Source organism: Octopus bimaculoides, unplaced genomic scaffold (assembly GCF_046866305.1).
Source record: "Octopus bimaculoides isolate indiv1 unplaced genomic scaffold, ASM4686630v1 contig132, whole genome shotgun sequence".
Taxonomy (NCBI): domain Eukaryota; kingdom Metazoa; phylum Mollusca; class Cephalopoda; order Octopoda; family Octopodidae; genus Octopus; species Octopus bimaculoides.
The window spans coordinates 20666-42319 of record NW_028315382.1 but is presented as its reverse complement, the minus strand read 5'-3'; the positions used below and the strand labels follow the sequence as shown (position 1 = coordinate 42319).

At 40.7% G+C, this 21654-nt stretch overlaps 2 long non-coding RNA genes across 9 annotated transcripts in view; one reads left to right on the top strand and one right to left on the bottom strand.

The window, feature by feature from the left end:
- LOC149129164 (uncharacterized) overlaps positions 1-3953 on the top strand; it is a 34846-nt gene extending 30893 nt beyond the window's left edge. For 5 of the 8 annotated variants that reach the window (XR_016240328.1, XR_016240329.1, XR_016240326.1 and 2 more), the window contains 2 exons: positions 605-660; positions 3608-3953. This is a non-coding gene — a long non-coding RNA (uncharacterized LOC149129164). Of the gene's footprint in view, positions 1-604; positions 661-1527; positions 1600-3607 lie in introns of all 8 variants that reach the window. The other 3 variants (XR_016240331.1, XR_016240330.1, XR_016240332.1) reach the window with 1 other exon arrangement.
- Positions 334-8718, bottom strand: LOC149129163 (uncharacterized). The gene is made up of 2 exons (XR_016240333.1): positions 7974-8718; positions 334-4612 (listed from the first exon to the last, which is right to left on the bottom strand). It is a non-coding gene; the product is annotated as an uncharacterized LOC149129163 (long non-coding RNA).
- Between the last annotated feature and the right edge of the window lie 12936 nt (positions 8719-21654).

Below are 21654 nucleotides of genomic sequence, written 5' to 3'. Positions count from 1 at the left end.
AAAAATAAAAATAATAAAAAATGTGTAGGAAACCCGGTGTCTTTCCGATAACCAGAAAATCGAAAAATACGGGAGGAGTATGTTTAAAAAACAAAAAAAACGACGCCATTATAAGGCCCCCCCCTTAAAAATTTTTCCGGGTTTTGACACTTTAGCGACATCAAATCTCGAAAATTTTCTGGAGAAAATCTGGGGATCCGATGTCGCTAAAGTGTCAAAACTTAGAAAATTTTGACACTTTAGCGACATCGATTCCCCAGATTTTCTCCAGAAGATTTTCGAGATTTGATGTCGCTAAAGTGTCAAAACCCGGAAAAATTTTTAAGGGGGGGGGGCCTTATAATGGCGTCGTTTTTTTTGTTTTTAGCTACTCCTCACCTATTGGTTATACTATAAACATTATCGATTTGACATTATTACCTTCCGCGCGTCCCACGATGGGATTTTCTGGATTAAGACGTGTTTTCTTCTTCTTTGCATAATTTTTGTGGTTTTTATTTTATTTATTCAACAAAAAACATCTTTAAATAATTTTTTTTATTCGAGAAAAACATATTTTCGATGATAAAAAAGACTATGTAGACATTCTTTTATTTGTTTTCAGTCAATTGACTGCAGCCATGCTCAGTCAAACCAATTCGACCCCAGGACATACACTTTGTAAGTCTAGTACCGTCTCTTTTTGCTAAACATACCAACATTGGTTGCCAAGCGATGGTGGAGAGACAAACATACACATAGATACGACAGGCTTCCTCCAGGCCTTGATTGGACTGAGGCTATAAGTAGAAGACACTTTCCCATCGCTTGACAACCAATGTTGGTGTGTTTACGTCCCCCATAACTTAGCAGTTTAACAAGAGACCAATAGAATAATAAGTACTAGGCTTCAGAAGTCCCAGGGTTGATTTGCTCCAACATGGCCACAGTCAAAATAATTCACTACAGCTAGAATCCTTTTGTCCAAAGACGAAAGGGATCAGGACCACACAGCAGGTGGACCCACCAGTCAAATAAAAAAGACAAACACTGTAAGTGGGAGGGTCAATACTTTTTGTTTTTTTCCCTCTCAAAATAGAGTTGAAATTGAAATGATGAAGGAAGAGGTATGTATACATGATAGAAGGGGGGAGTGATTGGCATGGAGTGGATGGGAGGAAGAAGAAAAAGGACCCTTGACCACTAGTTGCTTCTGCTGTCACCTTCCATCAACCACTTACTAAGGTGCACTTAGACATCCACTAACCCAAACTGCTGTTACTACCACCACAACCAGTTACTATGGTAATGGTCCAAGTTGTTAATGGTTACAACAGCTTCTGCTGTGCTTCACACTACTCCCACCACAACTACTAACCTCTCCCTCGCTAGATATAGTGACCAATCAACCCTTCCGTTCTAATTGCTTTGAATAAAGAATGAAAAAAAAAACAATAGATTAAAATGCTAGATATTCCCCTCTAAGACGAGATGGCCATGGTTGGAACACTGCCCCAGAGTTAAAACTACCACTGACTTTTATTACAGAAGTTACATCCATAACGAGAGAAGAAGTAATTAAGTATGAAGGTTCATTTGAAGAGAACGAACCCAACAAAGGTAAATTAAATGAGAAAGAAGGTTTAGAAATTAAAATAAATTGCAATAGTGGGGGGACAACCTTGGATAGGTTTCAGTGTTATTGACCTCCTCAAGCAACCAGACAATAACTAAGATCACACAAGATTTATACATATACATTTAGATATATATATACACACAAAACGGGGTCTCTTCCTGCCAAGGGTTCCAGATGAGACTACTTCACGGCAGGTGAGAGCAGCAGTGATCACACTCTCTCATTGACCGAATGCCACCTATCAGAGGAGGTTCCAAATAATAGTGTAGCACAGGCAACGGTGGTGCCCCAGCATGACCACAGCTTTAAATATGTTTAAAGACTAGAGATATACATGTGCAATGAAGTATGTGTGCACAGAATTTATATATCTCGCACCATGCACACACAATGTAATTCCGTGTGCACTCAAATCTCTCTATCTGCATGCAGCAGCATGTATGTATATGTGTGTGTATACAGATGCATCTTACCATCTGGCAAAAACAAGCTGTAATTCACGGAGGTCAAATAAGAGCAAAACATATCTAGAGTTGTCTACCCCGTTCGATACTTCAATAGCAAAAAAAATTATTATTTTTTGTGGTGGTGGTCATATTTCTGGGTACAGGGTGGGCCAAAAGTCACACACGAAAATATAACATCTTATACTACTATTAATCATCATTATTATTTTGTGTAACATTGAAACACTGTTGGTCGATTATTGTTTTATTTGTTTCAGTCACATGACTGCAGCCATGCTGGAGCACTGCCTCTCAGTCGAACAAATTGACTCTAGGAATTATTTTTTCTAAGCCTAGTACTTATTCTATCTCTTTTGCCAAACTGCTAAGTTACGGGGGACGTAAACACACCATCGGCTATCAAACAATGGTGGCAGGGACAGACAGACACACTCACATGTACATACACACATATATATATATATATATATATATATATATATATATATATATATATATATACACACGACGGGCTTCTTTCAGTTTCTGTCAACCAAATCCACTCGCAAGGCTTTGGTTGGCCCGAGGCTTAGTGGACACTTATTTAAAGTGCCACACAGTGGGACTGAACCAGGAACCATGTGGTTGGAAAGCAAGCTTCTTTACCACACAGCCTGTGCCTGATTAGTGCAAAGAGTCCATGCAACATGCAGTGTGCAGGACAAATACCAATGGTTGCCCCCTCCCCTACCTGTGCAAAGATCTCTGCAGGAAATTCTGTTCCTTGTACAACAAACAATAAAAAAATCTGCAAATGGTGAATGTTTCGAACCCTTGTAATCAGGATGTTGACATTTCCTAATTAGTTTTGTGTTGTAATTAACCATAAAGTGCTGTTTTTGAAATATGGGGGAGAGGGGGGTCTCAGTGTGTGACTTTGGGCCCATCCTGTATTTTGACAGATTCAAAGCTAGCAAGGGAAACAGACTTACCTACCCATAAAGCACCTTTTGTCTGACGCTCTGCCGATTCAGAGACATGACAGTAGTAGTAGTAGTAGTAGCAGTACTTGTGGGTGGTGGTGGTGGTCGTCAAAGTAGTTGTAGCAACAGAATTTAGAAAGATATTAGAAATAGGGAGGGAGGGATGAGGTGACAATCATGAGTTTCCTGCCCTGAAATTATCAGATTTAAAAATGCGACTGAAATATTGTTAATAGTAAAGCTGTGGTGGTGAAAAAACAAACGAAAAAAAAAAACAGTAACCATGACGACATTACAGACTCCCCCAACACATACATACTGAAGAGGCAGAGAGAGAGAGAGAGAGAGAGAGAGAAACGGGGGCAGTTATGATGGCTAAGGAACTAAATGAAGGGACAACAGACCTACCAGACTATCTAATGGGAAAACATTGAGCACACACAAACTCCCTCACTTTGGTGGGGAGAATAAGGAGAGTTTAGCTTAACCTGGGGCCCAATGAGTTTGATAAGAGTAACAAGAAATCATTATTATTATTATTTTATTTCACTCCATTTTAGAAAAACTGAAACACGTCTTTGACAATTCCGGAGCACATTGGACTTGTTTTTCAGTCTGGTTGCGATGGTGCAACAAAACAGAACAGAACAGTTGTGGACATCTCCAACCAAAAGCATCGTGAGAAAAAGCAACATCGCATACAACGGCCGGTCAATTTGTTCGAGAAGTTCATGCAATACGGTGTGCCCAACACATAGCAAAGTGGACCCCTCACCACCGAGATGTCTCTGTCAGAAAGAGGCTTTAAAAAGAAAAAAAGTCCAAAGAAATTCGTGCACACATTGTCACAGGGAGTTGATATTCCTCACACAACAATGCAACGAAGAATAAAAGCTACAGACATTTGCTAATTTGTTTTGCTTTCTAATTAAATATAAATGGGTTGTTTTTGAAATGTGCAATAGAGATATTAGAGTCTTAATCTTGGCACATGACCTTTGGCCCCCCCAACTTGTATATATTTTTACAGAAAGACGCATGCACACACACATTTTTAAAGATGTCCCGCTCCCCAGCCCCATTATTCCAATACAACTTTGCTAAAACCTTACTGTATGGTGCGGTCAGCTACCATTTATGAAGGAAAAATATTATTACACCAAGCTGATAGTGAGAGAAAAGGACAACACCAGCACTGCCGCCACCACAGCAGAAAAGAAATTTGGCAGATGACGTCTATGTGCACGAGCGTGTCTATAAATGGTTAAGGAGAAGCAGCAAGGGGTCAGAGGTTGTGGTATGATGGGGAGGAAGAGGAGGAATAAGGAAGAAATGAAAACAGGAGGCAAGAATGTTGGAAGGGAGATTAATAAGAATAATAATTATTGTAATTTCAATAACATCATCAGTACAAATATAAGCAGGCAGCTAACTCCCCTTCTCCTCTTCTTCTTCTCTCAGTCTGTGTATATATGCATGCGTATATGGACATGTTGTACACACACACGCACATACACATTTATGTAATGTATAATGTTATATATACCAACATCTATGTGGAAAAGCTGCAAAGACAAAGAAAAAAAAAAAAAAAGAAAAAAAGATTAGACAATAAAACCACAAATCCCGAAAAAGACAAAATAACAATACAAAATAGATAAATTCTATCCTCATTTACCATCCATTTTGTCTGCTGGCATCGGCTGGACATCTTGGGAGCAACTGGGCAAGGCCAGGAGCCACACCATATAAATAAATATATATATATATATATATAAATAAATAAATAAATAAAAATATAGATAAATAAAAAATATATATATATAAATTAATAAATACATAAATAAATAAATGAATAAATATATAAGTAAATAAATAAATAGTGTTCAGGATGCTTTTTACATTACCACCATGGAACCGGGCAAGGCCAGGAGCCACATTATTCTGGATACAAGGAAATGATCCAGAATTACAAACTGATCATCCACTAATATGTGCAACTCTATATTAAAACTTTCTTGTGTACCCAACCCAGTATTAGCCAATATACATCATTCCCAGTGGTGCATTTATTTTGAGATGCTCTGTGTTGAATAACTCAGTTATCATTCAGCCAGTTTTAGGAACAGAACGTGACTAAGGTATGGTGGGAGATTTTAATTGAGAACTTCTAAAAACAACACAACATTTGTAGTTGGAGCCAGAGCCAGTTTCAGCCGGGTTGGTAACGAAAATTCAATCTTATAATAATTCTGCTTCTTCCTCCGTTACTCAGCCCATTCGTGAGGCTGTCATGTGATTGGCTGAAGTCAGGGAGGCTGGGAGTGAAACGTGGAATTCTTTTTAACTCAGTCTTATTCCCTAGTTATTTCGTCTGACTGTAATGCCTTCTTCATGTGATTGGTTGAAGGGAAAAGTGAAGAAAAAGAGGGGAAGCATGAGAGAGAAGTCTATAAAATTGTGAATAAAGCATCATCATTTAATTCTGCTTCCCATGGACGGTTTGACTGAGGACTGGCAAGCTAAGAGGCTGCACCATGCTCAAATTGATTTGGCAAGGTTTCTACAGCTGGATGCCCTTCCAAATGCCAACCGCTTTACAGCAGGTGTGTGAAATGGGCTAAAAAGCTTGGTTCATCTGTCACATGGGTCCTCTCGCAACATTTATACTGTCCACTTAGGATACACCGACCTAACCTCTGGCCAGAACCTAACGCCAATTTCCCTGAACTCTTGCGGGGTCACCATGTCTGTCCCAAGCGAAAGCCCGAAAGCAAAAGTCATACGCACTAGTTGTCCTTCTGCTCACATGTCTGTCTTACTTGCAAGGCCCCTTGACCGTTCGTACGTCATCACTTACCTTATACTTCCAGCCTATCCCACCATCTTTGTCATATATTATGTGTAGTAAGAGGCTTGCTTCCCAACCACATGGTTCTGGGTTCAGTCTCACTGCGTGCCACCTTGAGCAAGTGTCTTCTGCTATAGTCTCAAGCCGACCAAAGCCTTGTGAGTGGTTTTGGTGGATGGAAACTGAAAGAAGCCCATCGAATATATATGTGTGTGTGTATGTGTGTGTGTGTCTCCTCATGTCTGTGTGTCTGTCTCCCATCACTGCTTGATAACTGGTGTTGGTGTTTATGCGCCTATAACCTAGCAGTTCAGCAAAGCAGACCAAAATAAGTGCTGGATTCGATTCATTCGACTAAAACAGAATTTTTCAAGGCCATCACTTAGGGGCCAGTGTCGGTTTTTTGACATCCCTATAATGTAGTGGTTTTGTAAAAGGAGATTTAAAAAAAAAAGAAAGAAACACCTCCTGTGTTCATAATGTCTACATACATACACACTCACACAAACATGTATATGGGCATACACACACAAACATATATGTGCATGTACGTACTCATATGTATACACATATCCACACTCCAAACACTATTATGACAACTTACTGATTGTCCTCCAAGTAAATGCATAAACTACAGTTTAAGCAACATATTACCTGCGTCTGGACGCCCTCTTCCCATGACGGTACCCATACAGGTGATCCCCAGGAGTGCCTCCGGATTTAAACATCCCCTGGTTGCTTGGATGCTTCAGACTACCCCTGAAGGATCGAGGCAAACCTACCACTTACCTATATATATATATATATATATACATACATATATATATATATATATATATATATATATATATATGTATGTATATATATGTATGTATACATATGTATGTATATATATATATATATATATATACATACATACATACATGTGTGAGCATGTATTGTACACGCCAGTAATCTAAAAATGTATTCCAACAGACAAGGTAACTCTCATGGAACTAGGCAACCGAAATATAATGCTTTCAAAAACTAAACCTTTTCCAGGTGTCTTTGGACAAACTTAATCTTCTTGAGACGCAGAGACTCTTAAGGAATGAAGAGACTCTTAAGGAACTGAGAGAGATGAACACGAATTTGAGACTTTTGATTAGCAACACTGATGAACTCACTCGCTCCACACAAGAGGAAAAGAAGAGGAAAAGAAGAGAAAGAACAATCCCTGCAACAGCTCAATCAACATTTGTCCAAATTATGCACCACTCTTCATTCTTTACCACATAATAATTGCTTAAATGAAAATCCACCTACAGATGATACACAAGATAGAAGCCCATCCCCCTCCACTATCAATTAAAAACCGCATTATACACATATAGAATGAAAAACTTAAAGCCAGAAAGGTTACTTTCTGGAACATCATCAAAAACAAGCACAAGGCAGAAATTTATGAACACTGGTTAAATTCTGCCTCATAAACTCCAAATTAAACGTATTCCAAACGAACAGGACCAACAAAGACAATTATGGGAGAAACTAACACTTGGAAAACATGAAGACAGAAATAGAACTGCTTAAGCTTAGAGCGCTGAGCAATGAAGAAAAATTGAAGAACATAGATGAGGAAATCTACAACGAATTAAAGAAACATTGAGATGGTCAACGCTTGGAAAGTGTCTTTAAACTGTGGCAAACAACTTGTGAAGCTGAAGAAACAAACTCGCTACAAGGCTGGCAAAGACAAAGCAATTTGTTTATTAACTACGAAACACAGTTCATCGTAGAATAGGCATCGGATAAGCCCTTGCTGAAGGAAAATAAAGCAAAAACATACACAGAAATGAACCCAGGCTTATCGAACACAAACCAGAGACGGACAAGGGGAGGCAACTCCACCGACCTTACATCCCCAAATAACTTAGAAACAACAATCAGGAATTCAGCCGACAACAGAGAATCTGGACGGAATCTTCTTGGCATCCTACAAAGAAATCAAAGGTTCCATGGAAACGTCGAGACGAAGCAAAACTTTTGCGAACCAATCCACCCCCCATCATCTCACAATAAATGGAAGAATTTACCTCCGAGACTTGGTTACTTCGATCAGAGAGGGTGGGTCGATTCTGGATTGTCGAATGCTTTTCATAGACTTCGTTTAAATATATCTTGCTAGACATCAATCCGTCCCTTGTCACACTCAATCAGTAAAGCTAGCTGCGTGTCTTTAGCCGCAGGTATACGTACGAAATGTATGGGGGTTTTTTTCTCATGTTCCTTTCTTTCTTTTACTTGTTTCATTCATTAGACTGAGGCCATGCTGGAGCAGCGCCTTAAAGTTTTTTTTATATAATATATACTAGCCTCCCTCTTTCACACGATGCTACACAGAGCATATATGTTTGTATATATATATATACACACCAGCTGCCTTAACTAGTACAAGTCAGTGGATCAGTGGGTATAAGCAGGTGTGTGAAATGGGCTAAAAAGCTTGGTTCATCTGTCACATGGGTCCTCTCGCAACATTTATACTGTCCACTTAGGATACACCGACCTAACCTCTGGCCAGAACCTAACGCCAATTTCCCTGAACTCTTGCGGGGTCACCATGTCTGTCCCAAGCGAAAGCCCGAAAGCAAAAGTCATACGTACTAGTTGTCCTTCTGCTCACATGTCTGTCTTACTTGCAAGGCCCCTTGACCGTTCATACGTCATCACTTACCTTATACTTCCAGCCTATCCCACCATCTTTGTCATATATTATGTGTAGTAAGAGGCTTGCTTCCCAACCACATGGTTCTGGGTTCAGTCTCACTGCGTGCCACCTTGAGCAAGTGTCTTCTGCTATAGTCTCAAGCCGACCAAAGCCTTGTGAGTGGTTTTGGTGGATGGAAACTGAAAGAAGCCCATCGAATATATATATGTGTGTGTGTGTCTCCTCATGTCTATGTGTCTGTCTCCCATCACTGCTTGATAACTGGTGTTGGTGTTTATGCTCCTATAACCTAGCAGTTCAGCAAAGCAGACCAAAATAAGTGCTGGATTCGATTCATTCGACTAAAACAGAATTTTTCATGGCCATCACTTAGGGGCCGGTGTCGGTTTTTTGACATCCCTATAATGTAGTGGTTTTGTAAAAGGAGATTTATAAAAAAAAGAAAGAAACACCTCCTGTGTTCATAATGTCTACATACATACACACTCACACAAACATGTATATGGGCATACACACACAAACATATATGTGCATGTACGTACTCATATGTATACACATATCCACACTCCAAACACTATTATGACAACTTACTGATTGTCCTCCAAGTAAATGCATAAACTACGGTTTAAGCAACATATTACCTGCCTCTGGACGCCCTCTTCCCATGACGGTACCCATACAGGTGATCCCCAGGAGTGCCTCCGGATTTAAACATCCCCTGGTTGCTTGGATGCTTCAGACTACCCCTGAAGGATCGAGGCAAACCTACCACTTACCTATATATATATATATATATATATATATATGTATGTATAGACAGTTGCAAGAGAAATACCTAGCCAAGGATAAACCTCTGTACCTGGCTTTCGTTGACATGGAGAAAGCCTTTGACAGGGTCCCCCGATCCCTTATCTGGTGGTCAATGAGGAAACTTGGGATAGAAGAATGGCTAGTGAGAGCTGTGCGAGCCATGTACAGAGATGCGGCCAGTAAGGTGAGGGTTGGAAATGAGTACAGCAATGAATTCCGGGTAGAGGTAGGGGTCCACCAAGGTTCCGTCCTCAGCCCCCTATTATTTACCATAGTCCTCCAGGCAATCACAGAGGAGTTCAAGACAGGTTGCCCCTGGGAGCTCCTCTATGCTGATGACCTTGCCCTAATTGCGCAGTCACTATCAGAACTAGAGGAGAAGTTTCAGGTGTGGAAGCAAGGTCTAGAATTGAAGGGCCTTAGAGTCAACCTAGCTAAAACCAAAATCCTAATAAGTAGGAAGGTAGATAAAACACAAACCCCTTCAGGTAGATGGCCCTGCTCAGTATGTAGAAAAGGAGTAGGTAGTAACTCTATAAGATGTACCCGGTGCAAGCTATGGACACATAAGAGGTGCAGCAACATCAAAGGCAGGTTAACTAGCAAGTTAGTTTTTGTTTGTGGCAGATGTTCAGGTGCAATAAAGACTGCAAACAAACAGGAAACAACTTCTATCTCATTCCAGGGTGAAAAACTAGAGGTAGTCGATAGCTTCCGCTATCTGGGCGACCAAGTTAGTAGTGGGGGTGGGTGCGCTGAAAGTGTAGCTGCTAGAATAAGAATAGCCTGGGCAAAGTTTAGAGAGCTCTTACCCCTGCTGGCGACAAAGGGACTCTCACTCAGAGTAAAAGGCAGACTGTATGACGCATGCGTACGAACAACCATGCTACATGGCAGTGAAACATGGGCTGTAACTGCTGAGGACATACGTAAGCTCGCAAGGAATGAAGCCAGTATGCTCCGTTGGATGTGTAATGTCAATGTGAATACCCGTCAGAGTGTAAGTATCTTGAGAGAAAAGCTGAACATTAGAAGCATCAGTTGTGGCGTGCAAGAGAGACGATTGCGCTGGTATGGACATGTGGTGAGAATGGAGGAGGATAGCTGCGTGAAAAAGTGCCACACCCTAACAGTTGAGGGAACCCGTGGAAGAGGTAGGCCCAGGAAGACCTGGGCTGAGGTGGTGAGGCAAGACCTTCGTACATTGGGCCTCACCGAGGCGATGACTACGGACCGAGACCTTTGGAAATGGGCTGTGCGTGAGAAGACCCGGCAAGCCAAGTAAGATCGTTGCCAGTGACCCTGGACTGGTTCTTGTGCGGGTGGCACATGAGATGCACCATTTTGAGCGTGGCCGTTGCCAGTACCGCCTGACTGGCTCCTGTAGGATTTTCGAGCGAGATCGTTGCCAGTGCCCCTGGACTGGCTTGTGCGGGTGGCACATAAAAGACACCATTTCGAGCGTGGCCGTTTTCGTGCGGGTGACACGTAAAAGCACCCACTACACTCTCTGAGTGGTTGGCGTTAGGAAGGGCATCCAGCTGTAGAAACTCTGCCAAATCAGACTGGAGCCTGGTGTTGCCATCCGGTTTCACCAGTCCTCAGTCAAATCGTCCAACCCATGCTAGCATGGAAAGCGGACGTTAAACGATGATGATGATGATGATGATACATACATGTGTGAGCATGTATTGTACACGCCAGTAATCTAAAAATGTATTCCAACAGACAAGGTAACTCTCATGGAACTAGGCAACCGAAATATAATGCTTTCAAAAACTAAACCTTTTCCAGGTGTCTTTGGACAAACTTAATCTTCTTGAGACGCAGAGACTCTTAAGGAATGAAGAGACTCTTAAGGAACTGAGAGAGATGAACACGAATTTGAGACTTTTGATTAGCAACACTGATGAACTCACTCGCTCCACACAAGAGGAAAAGAAGAGGAAAAGAAGAGAAAGAACAATCCCTGCAACAGCTCAATCAACATTTGTCCAAATTATGCACCACTCTTCATTCTTTACCACATAATAATTGCTTAAATGAAAATCCACCTAAAGATGATACACAAGATAGAAGCCCATCCCCCTCCACTATCAATTAAAAACTGCATTATACACATATAGAATGAAAAACTTAAAGCCAGAAAGGTTACTTTCTGGAACATCATCAAAAACAAGCACAAGGCAGAAATTTATGAACACTGGTTAAATTCTGCCTCATAAACTCCAAATTAAACGTATTCCAAACGAACAGGACCAACAAAGACAATTATGGGAGAAACTAACACTTGGAAAACATGAAGACAGAAATAGAACTGCTTAAGCTTAGAGCGCTGAGCAATGAAGAAAAATTAAAGAACATTGATGAGGAAATCTACAACGAATTAAAGAAACATTGAGATGGTCAACGCTTGGAAAGTGTCTTTAAACTGTGGCAAACAACTTGTGAAGCTGAAGAAACAAACTCGCTACAAGGCTGGCAAAGACAAAGCAATTTGTTTATTAACTACGAAACACAGTTCATCGTAGTATAGGCATCGGTTAAGCCCTTGCTGAAGGAAAATAAACCAAAAACATACACAGAAATGAACCCAGGCTTATCGAACACAAACCAGAGACGGACAAGGGGAGGCAACTCCACCGACCTTACATCCACAAATAACTTAGAAACAACAATCAGGAATTCAGCCGACAACAGAGAATCTGGACGGAATCTTCTTGGCATCCTACAAAGAAATCAAAGGTTCCATGGAAACGTCGAGACGAAGCAAAACTTTTGCGAACCAATCCACCCCCCATCATCTCACAATAAATGGAAGAATTTACCTCCGAGACTTGGTTACTTCGATCAGAGAGGGTGGGTCGATTCTGGATTGTCGAATGCTTTTCATAGACTTCGTTTAAATATATCTTGCTAGACATCAATCCGTCCCTTGTCACACTCAATCAGTAAAGCTAGCTGCGTGTCTTTAGCCGCAGGTATACGTACGAAATGTATGGGGTTTTTTTTCTCATGTTCCTTTCTTTCTTTTACTTGTTTCATTCATTAGACTGCGGCCATGCTGGAGCAGCGCCTTAAAGTTTTTTTTATATAATATATACTAGCCTCCCTCTTTCACACGATGCTACACATGGCATATATGTTTGTATATATATATATATACACCAGCTGCCTTAACTCGTACAAGTCAGTGGATCAGTGGGTATAAGCAGGTGTGTGAAATGGGCTAAAAAGCTTGGTTCATCTGTCACATGGGTCCTCTCGCAACATTTATACTGTCCACTTAGGATACACCGACCTAACCTCTGGCCAGAACCTAACGCCAATTTCCCTGAACTCTTGCGGGGTCACCATGTCTGTCCCAAGCGAAAGCCCGAAAGCAAAAGTCATACGCACTAGTTGTCCTTCTGCTCACATGTCTGTCTTACTGGCAAGGCCCCTTGACCGTTCATACGTCATCACTTACCTAATACTTCCAGCCTATCCCACCATCTTTGTTATATATTATGTGTAGTAAGAGGCTTGCTTCCCAACCACATGGTTCTGGGTTCAGTCTCACTGCGTGCCACCTTGAGCAAGTGTCTTCTGCTATAGTCTCAAGCCGACCAAAGCCTTGTGAGTGGTTTTGGTGGATGGAAACTGAAAGAAGCCCATCGAATATATATGTGTGTGTGTCTCCTCATGTCTGTGTGTCTGTCTCTCATCACTGCTTGATAACTGGTGTTGGTGTTTATGCTCCTATAACCTAGCAGTTCAGCAAAGCAGACCAAAATAAGTGCTGGATTCGATTCATTCGACTAAAACAGAATTTTTCAAGGCCATCACTTAGGGGCTGGTGTCGGTTTTTTGACATCCCTATAATGTAGTGGTTTTGTAAAAGGAGATTTATAAAAAAAAGAAAGAAACACCTCCTGTGTTCATAATGTCTACATACATACACACTCACACAAACATGTATATGGGCATACACACACAAACATATATGTGCATGTACGTACTCATATGTATACACATATCCACACTCCAAACACTATTATGACAACTTACTGATTGTCCTCCAAGTAAATGCATAAACTACGGTTTAAGCAACATATTACCTGCCTCTGGACGCCCTCTTCCCATGACGGTACCCATACAGGTGATCCCCAGGAGTGCCTCCGGATTTAAACATCCCCTGGTTGCTTGGATGCTTCAGACTACCCCTGAAGGATCGAGGCAAACCTACCACTTACCTATATATATATATATATATATATATATATATATATATATATATATATATATGTATAGACAGTTGCAAGAGAAATACCTAGCCAAGGATAAACCTCTGTACCTGGCTTTCGTTGACATGGAGAAAGCCTTTGACAGGGTCCCCCGATCCCTTATCTGGTGGTCAATGAGGAAACTTGGGATAGAAGAATGGCTAGTGAGAGCTGTGCGAGCCATGTACAGAGATGCGGCCAGTAAGGTGAGGGTTGGAAATGAGTACAGCAATGAATTCCGGGTAGAGGTAGGGGTCCACCAAGGTTCTGTCCTCAGCCCCCTATTATTTACCATAGTCCTCCAGGCAATCACAGAGGAGTTCAAGACAGGTTGCCCCTGGGAGCTCCTCTATGCTGATGACCTTGCCCTAATTGCGCAGTCACTATCAGAACTAGAGGAGAAGTTTCAGGTGTGGAAGCAAGGTCTAGAATTGAAGGGCCTTAGAGTCAACCTAGCTAAAACCAAAATCCTAATAAGTAGGAAGGTAGATAAAACACAAACCCCTTCAGGTAGATGGCCCTGCTCAGTATGTAGAAAAGGAGTAGGTAGTAACTCTATAAGATGTACCCGGTGCAAGCTATGGACACATAAGAGGTGCAGCAACATCAAAGGCAGGTTAACTAGCAAGTTAGTTTTTGTTTGTGGCAGATGTTCAGGTGCAATAAAGACTGCAAACAAACAGGAAACAACTTCTATCTCATTCCAGGGTGAAAAACTAGAGGTAGTCGATAGCTTCCGCTATCTGGGCGACCAAGTTAGTAGTGGGGGTGGGTGCGCTGAAAGTGTAGCTGCTAGAATAAGAATAGCCTGGGCAAAGTTTAGAGAGCTCTTACCCCTGCTGGCGACAAAGGGACTCTCACTCAGAGTAAAAGGCAGACTGTATGACGCATGCGTACGAACAACCATGCTACATGGCAGTGAAACATGGGCTGTAACTGCTGAGGACATACGTAAGCTCGCAAGGAATGAAGCCAGTATGCTCCGTTGGATGTGTAATGTCAATGTGAATACCCGTCAGAGTGTAAGTATCTTGAGAGAAAAGCTGAACATTAGAAGCATCAGTTGTGGCGTGCAAGAGAGACGATTGCGCTGGTATGGACATGTGGTGAGAATGGAGGAGGATAGCTGCGTGAAAAAGTGCCACACCCTAACAGTTGAGGGAACCCGTGGAAGAGGTAGGCCCAGGAAGACCTGGGCTGAGGTGGTGAGGCAAGACCTTCGTACATTGGGCCTCACCGAGGCGATGACTACGGACCGAGACCTTTGGAAATGGGCTGTGCGTGAGAAGACCCGGCAAGCCAAGTAAGATCGTTGCCAGTGACCCTGGACTGGTTCTTGTGCGGGTGGCACATGAGATGCACCATTTTGAGCGTGGCCGTTGCCAGTACCGCCTGACTGGCTCCTGTAGGATTTTCGAGCGAGATCGTTGCCAGTGCCCCTGGACTGGCTTGTGCGGGTGGCACATAAAAGACACCATTTCGAGCGTGGCCGTTTTCGTGCGGGTGACACGTAAAAGCACCCACTACACTCTCTGAGTGGTTGGCGTTAGGAAGGGCATCCAGCTGTAGAAACTCTGCCAAATCAGACTGGAGCCTGGTGTTGCCATCCGGTTTCACCAGTCCTCAGTCAAATCGTCCAACCCATGCTAGCATGGAAAGCGGACGTTAAACGATGATGATGATGATGATGATACATACATGTGTGAGCATGTATTGTACACGCCAGTAATCTAAAAATGTATTCCAACAGACAAGGTAACTCTCATGGAACTAGGCAACCGAAATATAATGCTTTCAAAAACTAAACCTTTTCCAGGTGTCTTTGGACAAACTTAATCTTCTTGAGACGCAGAGACTCTTAAGGAATGAAGAGACTCTTAAGGAACTGAGAGAGATGAACACGAATTTGAGACTTTTGATTAGCAACACTGATGAACTCACTCGCTCCACACAAGAGGAAAAGAAGAGGAAAAGAAGAGAAAGAACAATCCCTGCAACAGCTCAATCAACATTTGTCCAAATTATGCACCACTCTTCATTCTTTACCACATAATAATTGCTTAAATGAAAATCCACCTAAAGATGATACACAAGATAGAAGCCCATCCCCCTCCACTATCAATTAAAAACCGCATTATACACATATAGAATGAAAAACTTAAAGCCAGAAAGGTTACTTTCTGGAACATGATCAAAAACAAGCACAAGGCAGAAATTTATGAACACTGGTTAAATTCTGCCTCATAAACTCCAAATTAAACGTATTCCAAACGAACAGGACCAACAAAGACAATTATGGGAGAAACTAACACTTGGAAAACATGAAGACAGAAATAGAACTGCTTAAGCTTAGAGCGCTGAGCAATGAAGAAAAATTAAAGAACATTGATGAGGAAATCTACAACGAATTAAAGAAACATTGAGATGGTCAACGCTTGGAAAGTGTCTTTAAACTGTGGCAAACAACTTGTGAAGCTGAAGAAACAAACTCGCTACAAGGCTGGCAAAGACAAAGCAATTTGTTTATTAACTACGAAACACAGTTCATCGTAGTATAGGCATCGGTTAAGCCCTTGCTGAAGGAAAATAAACCAAAAACATACACAGAAATGAACCCAGGCTTATCGAACACAAACCAGAGACGGACAAGGGGAGGCAACTCCACCGACCTTACATCCACAAATAACTTAGAAACAACAATCAGGAATTCAGCCGACAACAGAGAATCTGGACGGAATCTTCTTGGCATCCTACAAAGAAATCAAAGGTTCCATGGAAACGTCGAGACGAAGCAAAACTTTTGCGAACCAATCCACCCCCCATCATCTCACAATAAATGGAAGAATTTACCTCCGAGACTTGGTTACTTCGATCAGAGAGGGTGGGTCGATTCTGGATTGTCGAATGCTTTTCATAGACTTCGTTTAAATATATCTTGCTAGACATCAATCCGTCCCTTGTCACACTCAATCAGTAAAGCTAGCTGCGTGTCTTTAGCCGCAGGTATACGTACGAAATGTATGGGGGTTTTTTTCTCATGTTCCTTTCTTTCTTTTACTTGTTTCATTCATTAGACTGCGGCCATGCTGGAGCAGCGCCTTAAAGTTTTTTTTATATAATATATACTAGCCTCCCTCTTTCACACGATGCTACACACGGCATATATGTTTGTATATATATATATATACACCAGCTGCCTTAACTCGTACAAGTCAGTGGATCAGTGGGTATAAGCAGGTGTGTGAAATGGGCTAAAAAGCTTGGTTCATCTGTCACATGGGTCCTCTCGCAACATTTATACTGTCCACTTAGGATACACCGACCTAACCTCTGGCCAGAACCTAACGCCAATTTCCCTGAACTCTTGCGGGGTCACCATGTCTGTCCCAAGCGAAAGCCCGAAAGCAAAAGTCATACGCACTAGTTGTCCTTCTGCTCACATGTCTGTCTTACTGGCAAGGCCCCTTGACCGTTCATACGTCATCACTTACCTAATACTTCCAGCCTATCCCACCATCTTTGTTATATATTATGTGTAGTAAGAGGCTTGCTTCCCAACCACATGGTTCTGGGTTCAGTCTCACTGCGTGCCACCTTGAGCAAGTGTCTTCTGCTATAGTCTCAAGCCGACCAAAGCCTTGTGAGTGGTTTTGGTGGATGGAAACTGAAAGAAGCCCATCGAATATATATGTGTGTGTGTCTCCTCATGTCTGTGTGTCTGTCTCTCATCACTGCTTGATAACTGGTGTTGGTGTTTATGCTCCTATAACCTAGCAGTTCAGCAAAGCAGACCAAAATAAGTGCTGGATTCGATTCATTCGACTAAAACAGAATTTTTCAAGGCCATCACTTAGGGGCTGGTGTCGGTTTTTTGACATCCCTATAATGTAGTGGTTTTGTAAAAGGAGATTTATAAAAAAAAGAAAGAAACACCTCCTGTGTTCATAATGTCTACATACATACACACTCACACAAACATGTATATGGGCATACACACACAAACATATATGTGCATGTACGTACTCATATGTATACACATATCCACACTCCAAACACTATTATGACAACTTACTGATTGTCCTATCTATATACATATATAAATAATGCTATATTTACCTAATATTGAGGTTTCATTCTTTTGTTGTCACTTTATTATTATCATTGTATATATATAGGATCTTTTTTAAAACGGGGGCCACATTTTTCATTAATGTTTTACGTAGTGTTTTTGGTACCGAAAGACTTTCAAACTTCGTATACTTATCTATTTTATTTTATAGAACAGAAAAATATTTTTGTATTCGAATTTATTTCATGTAAAAAATTGTCTTATTTCGATAATTTCAGCCAATCACTGACGTCCATTCAGCCGATATACATTAAGTGCCGACTACATAAACAAACGATTCTTCGTTTTATTTGCTTTTTTCGTTTTAAATTTGCTTTAACCCTAACCCTAACCCTAACTCTAACCCTAACCCGGATCTTTTTTAAAACGGGGGCCACATTTTTCATTAACGAGACACTTTGAAACTTGGAACACTGGTAGAATGTGTCATATAAAACATCTTTTTCTCTTAGTCTTCTTTAAAAAAAAAAGAAATCCATAAATTATTCCATGTTAAAGTTGTCGTATTTCTGTAATTTCAACCAATCACTGACGTCCATTCAGCCGATATACATTAAGCGCCGACTACATAAACAAACGATTCTGAAACAATTAACCCTAACTCTAACCCTAACCCTAACCCTAACCCACCAATTTGCATGTACACAGATGATTATGCGATAAAAGTATATGTGTGTGCCCCCCTCTCTCTCTCTCTGTATATATATATATATATATATGAACGTTATATATACATTCACGTTAAATATACAGATACTTAAATCGTCAAATATATTTACATATTTCTACAAAATGATATATCTAAAGTTTGATGATAAAAGTACGTTAAAAAAAAAATTGTGCTCCTAACGAGTTTCGACCTCAGAATCTCTGTCTAACTTCAATGTTGATCTTCAAGGTCGTCCCCACTCAAATATATTTAGTCGAAAGTATAGGTATATGTATATACACACAAGTGCATGAAATATATCTCTATATACGTAAATGGTCAACTGTCATGTTTACATATATATATGTAGATATAATATATTTAAAGATTCACGGTAGAAAGACACAAAAAGAATTTGTGCCCCGGGTGAGTTTCGAACTCACAATCTCCGCAAAACGTCCGTCTTGTGGTTTGAAACACAAGGAAGGTACTGTCGTTAACGTATCGAGTGTACATAGCTAAGTGCATAGCTAATTTTACAGAGTGCTTTGCGACCCGTAACATCCACTTAGCCATGTACTCTCGATAAGTCGACCACATTAACCTCGTCGTGAAATGTAATAATAATACAGATACACATACAGATACGAACACTCCCCTAAATGAGCAACAGGTGATGACAGCTATACAACACATGGCTGACCCTATCCATATCAGCAGTAGAACGGCTACCGTAGACTACCGCTCTAAACACCCCAGTAACAGTTACCCGTCCTAGATACTGAGCTCTGGAGAGAAAATACAAGAATTGACGGAACTGTTCAACCCTGTCTACTCCACTCACACTACTCTAAACCTGTGGCTGATCCACGGGTAACCCGTAGTGACTCTGCGATGTCAAGTACTGCCAAGGTCAACATCCTCATAGCAGCCTTAGTTGGTGTAATGAGGAAAGTATCGCCACTATGCCAACCACAACAACGACAACAACACATCCAGCACCATATATTCCGAATGCAACGTTCCGGATACACACAGCATTATAGAATCAGGGTGTACAATGGAGCGAAAACAAAATTCGAACGCATCCTAAGAGATGCTGAAAACGGTATATGGCCCCTGTACCGCAACAAGTTCTGGAATAGGTTAGAGGGGGAGGCCAACAAAAGAAATAAGAACGATACTTCGTATGATAACAAGAAGTTTCACAGTGTAATGTTTGTTGATGCTACACCTAAGAACGTATTAAGTAAGGCATTCAAGAAAATCCTGCACAAAACTGGCCTTAAGATCAAAGTTGTAGAAAAGACAGGTAGGACTATCAAATCTGTATTATGTAGATCATATCCGTTTGATAGAATCATCTGTCAAAATAATTGTGCAGTATGTCCTACAAACCCACACGTGAACTGCAAAACCAAGAACACTGTATACCAGATCAAGTGCCAATAAGGAGCTTGCGCGACTAACCCAGGGTCATACATTGATGAGACTTCTAGGAGTATCAATGATAGGCTCAAAGAACACCTGGACAACTGCATTGAAAAGAAACCAAACTCCATCTTCTACCAGCATGCTGTAGACTGCCACAAGGGCTCGTTAGGGAGACTTAATTTAAATATCTTATCCACACATCCCACTGATGCAATGCTGAGACAATTCACTGAAGCTGTCTGTATACAGGAACACAAACCCTCTCTCAACCGTAAATGCGAATGGGGTAACATCCAGATTCCACTCGGGAGTACACCTCTATAATCACCCTCCTCTCTCTTTTACATGTGGAATTCCATTCCCTACATACATGTTGAGATGCATAATACATACATATATGTAGTTATATATAACCGTATGAGCGTATATAGTTTGATATGTATGTACGTATGTGCAGATGCATATGTGTGTGCACGTGTGTGTATGTGTTGCGCGTTGTGTATATGACTATGTGCGTATGAACATGTGTAGATATGAGTATGTGTAGATACATCTATGTGTGGCATGTTTATGTGTGTTAAAAAAAAGGTTATAATAAAATAACAATATTAAAAAAATGCATGTTTGAATTTAACCGTTATCCTTGTATTAGTGTCATATATATTTGTATATATGTATGTGTGTGTGTATATATGTGTATATATGTATAGGTGTAGTGATGGATAAGCGTATATGTGTGTATACTTTAAGATTATACGTATATTTGTGAGTGTGTGTGAGTGTCAATATGAGCGTGTGTACTTGTATATACGTATACGCCAGGTTATATACGTGCATATAAGCAAGGTTATATATGTGCATATAAGCAAGGTTATATATGTGCATATAAGCAAGGTTATATATGTGCATATAAGAAAGGTTATATATGTGCATATATGCATACATTCGTTGTATCCATTCAAGAAAAGAACCAATTTTCAAGAACTCATCGATGAAAATCCACTATCACATATAGAAAAATTAATAATATATATATACATATCTTTTCTCTTTTACTTGTTTCAATCATTTCACTGCGGCCATGCTGGAGCACCACCTTTAGCTGAGCACAATGACCCCAGGACTTATTCTATCGGTCTCTTTTGCCAAACCACTAAGTTACGGGGACGTAAACACACCGGCATCGGTTGTCCAGCAATGCTAGGGGCACAAACACAAACATAAACACACATATATATATATATATATAGATAGATAGATACGACGGGCTTCTTTCAGTTTCCGTCTACCAAATCGACTCACAAGGCTTTGGTCGGCCCGAGTCTATAGTTGAAGTCACTTGCCCAAGGTACTATGCAGTGGGACTAAACCCACAACCATATGGTTGGTAAGAAAGCTACTTACCACACAGCCACCCCTTCGCCCATTCACATAGCCACCCCGGCACCATATATATGTTTCTTTATGTTTCTTTATAGTTTTAAGTTTATTTTCATTATTATTCGAATTCTTCATTCTTTTGGGTTTTATATACTTCTAATTACCATTTACATACATTTACATATATACACACATCCTTTTATCTTCTAGACAAGTGGTATAGACAAATAGAATAAAAAATCTCTCTACTTAAATTGTAATTATCCCATGGATGACCAGTAACTCCAGGGATATCATATTTCAAGTTTAATGGAGCCTAACACTATCTGTCAGACACACCTCATGTATGTCTGTCTATTCATACATACATACATACATA